Genomic DNA, 6630 nt, shown 5'->3' with positions numbered 1-6630 from the left:
AATAATACTTCATTTTTCAAATGTATTTGACCTTGAAGCACTTTAAATGAGTCTGAACATGCCTTAAGGGGTTTTCAAGGATCTGGCTCTAGTCTCATCTTGACATCATTTTTCTCTTCCTTACTAAGCTCTAGCCACTCTAGTGCTTTTCCTGCACTGAGGCTGTTGTGCATGCTTTTTGTTTTGGCCTGGAGTGTTTCCCTGGTATCCATCTCCTGTTTGTTTTCTGGTCCTCAGTGTAAAAGCCCCTTCTCCTTATCTTCACCAGTCTAAAATCAGTTTGTCGGGAATGCTTGCTCAAGGCTTCCTCTTTTTATCCTTCACTTATTTATAATCTGTAGTTAAAAGCTGTGATTGTATTTGCATTTTATATTCTGAAATACTTACAACTTACCTATTTTTCTTTTGATTTTTACCTTTAGGAGCTATTCCATTGCATAAGCGTACATATGTAAATTCTGTGCTATAAACATTGTTAATGGTCATTTTACTTTTGTTTTGTAAAGAATATCCTGTTTGAACCTTATGTCCTTGAAAGAAAATGAAATTTTTTACGACTACCTTAACCAATACAGATATAGTGATGATAGCATGAACTAGTGAGGGGATGAAATTAGAATAGATGCGCTCTGGCATTCAGGCTCTGCTGTTTCTGAGCTATGAGCTGCTCCTTACTGAGCAGTGCTGGCATTGTTTTGTTGTTTACTTGATTGAAATCTTACCACCCCTAAACTAACATCAACATGTAGTACTATTTATTTACAACATACAAGTTAAGGAAATGAAGTCTCTTTATGGTTATTTCCTCTAGCACAAGATAATAGCGCAACCTGCTTCAGTAACTGCACTTTTTAAAATAAAACACAATTTCAGCCTTTCCTCATCAGCCCATCAGAAGTTTCTCTGGCTGCCTTTCTTCCTCTCCTTCTCATTCTTTCTCATTCCCTTTCCCTTTCTCCGCATACTCCAATAGATATCAGCTGTACATTTGGTGACTAAGCTTTGTGATATTTGAAAGAAGATAGCCAAAAACCAAAAATGAAAGTCAGGGGTCAGGCGTGGTGACTCTCCTGTAATCTCAGCACTTTGGGAGGCTGAGGTGGCAGAATCGCTTAAGCACTGGAGTTTAAGACCACCCTAGGTAACATAGCGAAACCCTGTCTCTACAACAAAATTAAAATGAAATTACCTGGGTATAGTGGTGCATGCCTGTAGTCTTTGATACTTGGGAGGCTGAGATGGGAGGATTGCTTGAGCCCAGGAGTCCGAGGCTGCAGTGATCTATGATCATGCCACTGCACTCCAGCCTGGGCAACAGGGCGAGACACAGTCTCAAACAAAAAAAGAGAAAAAAAAGTCGAGGATTTTATTTTTTATTGGTACTTATCAATTTTAGGAAAGACGTAAGGGAATAGTTGTCTCTATGTTCTTTCTAAAAGTCTTAATTTGCCGACTCCAGGTGCCTCCAGTGATTGAAGTGTAAAATATTAAAAGAGCTTAGCCAATTCAAAAGTAGGAATGTCAGACTCAAATATCCTGAGAATAAGCTATCAGTAGTGTCTAGAGTCTTAGATAGTATTCTCTTAACTGATAAAGACCCGAAAATATCTCCTATCAAGGCAGGAGTGAAGCATTCTATTCTTAGTTTCTTTGTTTTTCTTCCCTCCGCTGCCTCCCTCCCTCTCCCTCTCCTTCTCCCTCTCCCTTTCTGTCTCCCCCTCATCCCCCTCCCCCTCCCCCTCCCTAATAACAAGAGCAGGCAGGATTCCGAGGCAGGGAGGGATGTGAATCTATGTCAGGAAAAGTGTAGCCGTGGTTTTATTTTAGGGCCCTACTCTTTGTCTTCCCTGTGGTTGGCTCTTTTCCCTGCTGCACTGATTATTTTAGCAGGTACAAAAAAGTGGCTGCTGCTAGAAAGTTTCCTTAAGAAATGTGAATATTTTAGGCTATTTGAGCATAAATGTAGCTAATTCAGACACACTGGGAACAAACCAGAAGGAGACTTGGTTCTTTTCCACTCTTTCTTGAGGATGCATTAACATCCCGTAGAAAGTGGAGATCTGCTTCTTGTATTGTGTGTGTTTTTAAGTTATGTTACCTTACAGATATGAACTAGCTCATGTAAATATCCACTAGGTTATTTTCTTACCATTTATTTACATGTTGTGTGTGTGTGTATGCATGTGTGTGTATCACATCTAAAGTCCAAAAGTTTACACCCGTTGATCATATATTATTTAATATTTTGGTTTTTTGCTGATAACTGCAATTCATAATCTCAACACACCTAACATTTATAGACAATCGGGCAAGAATATACATTTCTAGACTGTGCAAGTGGGAGGTTTAGTTTAAAAATAGGTATGAAATACTCTGTTTCTGTATTAAATATATGACTATTACATGTTAGGAGCAGGAGGCTTTATAAACAAATGTTGATGCCTAAGTAATATGCTTGTGAGAATCCTGGTATGCTTAGGCTTTGTGTCTTCACCCAAATCTCATCTTGAATTGTAATCTCCACAATCCCCATAATCTCCACATGTCAAAGGAGAGACCAGGTGGAGGTAATTGGATCTTGGGGGCAGTTTCCCCCATGTTGGCTCATGACAGTGAGTGAGTTCTCCCAAGATCTGATGTTTTTATAAGGGGCTTGTCCTCCTTCGCTCGGCACTTCTCTTTCCTGCCGCCTTGTGAAGAAGGTGCCTTGCTTCCTCTTCACCTTCTGCCATGATTGTAAGTTTCCTGAGGCCTCCCCAGCCGTGTGGAACTGTGAGTCAATTAAACCTCTTTTCTTTACAAATTACCCAGCCTCGGGTAGTTCTTTATAGCACTATGAAAAGGACCAATACAGATCCTATATTAAAAATAAGTCTGGGTCAGGCACTGTGGCTCATGCTTATAATTTTCGTACTTCGGGAGGCCAACACAGGAAGATTGCTTGAGGTCAGGAGTTCAAGAGCAGCCTGGGCAACTTAGTGAGACCCCATCTTTATAAAAGAAAATGAAAATAAAAATAGCCAGGTATGATGGCTCTTACCTGAAGTCCCAGCTACTCAGGAGGCTGAGGCAGGAAGATCGCCTGAGCCCAGGCAACCTGGAGGCTGCAGTGAGGCCAGGAGGTTTCAGTGAGCCATGGTCGTGCCACTATACTCCAGCCTTGGTGACAGAGTGAAACCCTGTCTCAAATAATAATAATAATAATGTCTGGCATACGACAGATGCTAAATTAGCTAATTTAACAAAAGTTTGAGGACCTACTGGATACCCAACCTTCCTGAACCCTGGGAATGAAGCAGTGAAGAAAACAGATGAGACACCAAGCCTCAGAGCCCTATACTTTGGTGAGGAAGACCGACAATGCAAAGTGCATTTCTAGGTAGCAGCAAGTACTATGAAGAAAAAGGCAACCCGCCAGAAAGATTCAGTGTTGTGTTGTAAAGTGGCTTCTATTGGTGTGTGGTCAAGATAAGCACTCTGAAAAGGTGATATTTAAGCAGAGACCTGAATGAAGTGACATACAATATCATATTCTGAGAATAAGCCAACAGTGAGGAGAAAAGCAATTGTGAAGTCCCTGCAGGGGGAATGGGGGTGGGTGTGTTGAAAGGAAGGCCAGGAAGATATAGATTGGTAAGTGAGGGAAAATTTCAGGAGACTCCAGAGAATTTGGCAGTTGTCAGATCATATAAAACCTTGTAGGCCCTTGTAAGGAGATACGATTTTCTTCTGTTTTATTCAGTTTATTCTGTGTTTGATCGGGAGCTGTTTTAACAGCTTTTTTTTTTTTTTTTTTTTTTTTTATTCTAGAAGGAAGAGCGATGTTGGGCAGATGTACAACTGGTGGGCAGATTTAAGATGTTTGTGTTGCGAAAGTCCAGTGAGAAGCTGTCTTAGATCAGTGCAGTAACATCAAGGGCTTTAATAATTAATTAAATTAAACATGGAGTGCATGTTGAAAGTATAACTGATAAAAACAAAAACAAACAAAAACAAAACAAAACAAAACTTGCTGAGTGATTGGTTGTATATGAGGGGAATTAACTCTTAAGTTTTTGACCAAGAGGTAAACAGGCCTCTGAAAATGGAACTTCTGGCATAAGGCACACTGTAGCCATTCACAGATCCATGGGGAACTGAGAGGAGAAGGATTTGGGGGAAAATCAAGAGGTTAGTTTTGGATATCACAAGTGTGAGATGCATGTTTGCTATATAAGTGGAGATATTGAGTAGGCACTTAAAAATATAAGCCTGGAATTAGCCGGGCGTAGTGGCTCACGCCTGTAATCCCAGCACTTTGGGAGGCAGAGACAGGCGGATCACGAGGTCAGGAGATCAAGACTATCCTGACTAACACGGTGAAACCCCATCTCTACTAAAAATACAAAAAATTAGCTGGGCATTGTGGCGGGTACCTGTAGTCCCAGCTACTCGGGAGGCTGAGGCAGGAGAATAGCGTGAATCTGGGAGGAGGAGCTTGCAGTGAGCTGAGATCGCGCCACTGCACTCCAGCCTGGGCGACAGACAGAGCGAGACTCCGTCTCAAAACAAATAAATAAATAATAATAATAATAATAATAATGATAATATAAGCTTGGAATTTAGTGGAGCAGTTTGGACTGGCAATTTGAGTCAGAAATCATCTGTTTTTAAAAGGCACTCAAAGCAATGAGCTTGTATCAGATCATCTGAAGAGTGTGTGTGAAGAAAGGTGTGGTTGAGCTGCTGAGCCCCAAGTTACTCTAATATAAAGAGGCCAGGAAGAAAATCAGAACTGGGAGCTAAGAAGATAAAGAAGGATATGCAGGTGAAATGGGAGGGCCTATTTAAATGAGCATGTTTTGGAAGGAGTTAGTGCTCAAAATGCCAACTGCATTTGCAGAGTTTAATTTAGATGAGGATTGAGAATTGACCATTGATTTAGCATGATGGTCATTTATTTGGACTCAAAATGGTTTTGTTGGAATGGTTGGGCTGAAATTCTGATTCAGATGGGTTAAGAAGAAAATGGAAAGTAAGAAAGTGAAGGCAGAACGTGTGGAAAAGTTTTATGTATAGAGAGAGGATATTCTTTAAAAAGCAGTAGAAAAGTGGGTTTGTTAACTGGAATGGAGGTCAAAAGTCAAAAAGTTTCTTTTAAGGTAGGTGATAGTTCAGCTGATGGGATTGAGCTGATAGAGAGGGTTCCTAGAAAAATGCAGGGGTAATTTATCTGATATAATAAAAAAGTAGGTGAAATACACTGGTTTTATGAAGGGAAAGAGGTAGGTATGATTGGGTGTTGATGTTTTTTAATTGCTTCCATTTTCTCATTTAAATAAAAGGCAAGGTCATCCAGTGAAAGTGAAGGAGGGAGAGGTATTGGAAATTCCAGGTGAGAGGAAGTATGGTATTGTCCACTGCAAGAGTGGGAGAGTAGTTCACTAAGGCAGTGTGATAGGATTCCTTAGTGATCAAATTTAACTAAGGGTGGAATTATGCTAGGACTAGGAGAGTGATCTAAAGGAATGATTAGGGTAGTAGACCATGAGAATTCTAATTTGGATAAGCATGTACAGGACAGCCGAAGAAGGATAGTAAGTGCAAAAGATGTGGTTAGGAGTAATTTTCTGTTGGGGGCTGAGGAATTGTTGGATGAGATGCTGAATATTTTGGCTTATGGAGCAGCCTTATAAGGAGACCAAAGCATGCTGTGACTTCCCTTAAGTCACACCCAGGGCTCTCTGAAGGCGAGAGGAGGGCAGTCTCTTAAGATCCCCTCAAAAATGTTTGAATGACAGTGGTGTTTTGCCATTTCCTTACATTTTCATATACTTAACTTTTTCGAAATGGTAACGACAATAAAAGTTCCACGATTTTCTAGGTCGAATCTATTAAATTATAGTATTAAATAATAAGCCACAGCAGGAGGTATAATTATAAGGCAACCTTGAGAGACAATTGATTCGAATACACTCAATCCATCACCAAATGTATTCTCCAAAGTGTTACCAGAGTAAGCTTTCTTAAATGCAAATTGGACATGTGACTCACAAATGTAAAACATTCAGTGCTGTCTTTTCTGTTGCTTATAATAGAATAACTGAAACTGGGTAATTTATAAAGAAAAGGAATTTATTTCTTACACTGATAGAGACTGAGAACTCCAAGATCAGGGGCCCACCTCTGTGAGGTCCTTCTTGCTGATGGCGTCTTCCTGCAGAGTTCCTAGGTGTTGCTGTCCTCTCATATACTGAGTCTCTGTGACTTTACACATGACATTTCCTTTCATTTGGAATGCACTCCCTCCTCTACTTTGCTTTATGGACTATCTTATATTTTAAGACCAGGTATCTTTCTTATCTTATAAGAAACTTTCATAGAAGATCTCCTGTCCTCATCCTCATTCCTGCCTGGTTGACATTCATCCCTGCCACCTCATTACAACTCAGTCAGGACTTCCCCTTTTTATTTAAATACTGTTTAACTATAATCTACTTAAACAAATCTAATACTGTATAAAGTACACTTCCCAAAAAAATCCTCCCCATTTTAGTCTTTTTGCTGGACCACATGTCATTTCAGTGACTTGCCTTTTGACTTTATTTCCATAGCATATGCTTGCTCTCAAATAAATGCTTGTTAACTATT

The sequence above is a fragment of the Mandrillus leucophaeus genome, unplaced genomic scaffold, assembly GCF_000951045.1.
Source record: "Mandrillus leucophaeus isolate KB7577 unplaced genomic scaffold, Mleu.le_1.0 Scaffold102, whole genome shotgun sequence".
Lineage (NCBI taxonomy): Eukaryota > Metazoa > Chordata > Mammalia > Primates > Cercopithecidae > Mandrillus > Mandrillus leucophaeus.
The sequence above is the reverse complement of the archived record's forward strand: the minus strand, read 5'-3'. Positions refer to the sequence as shown.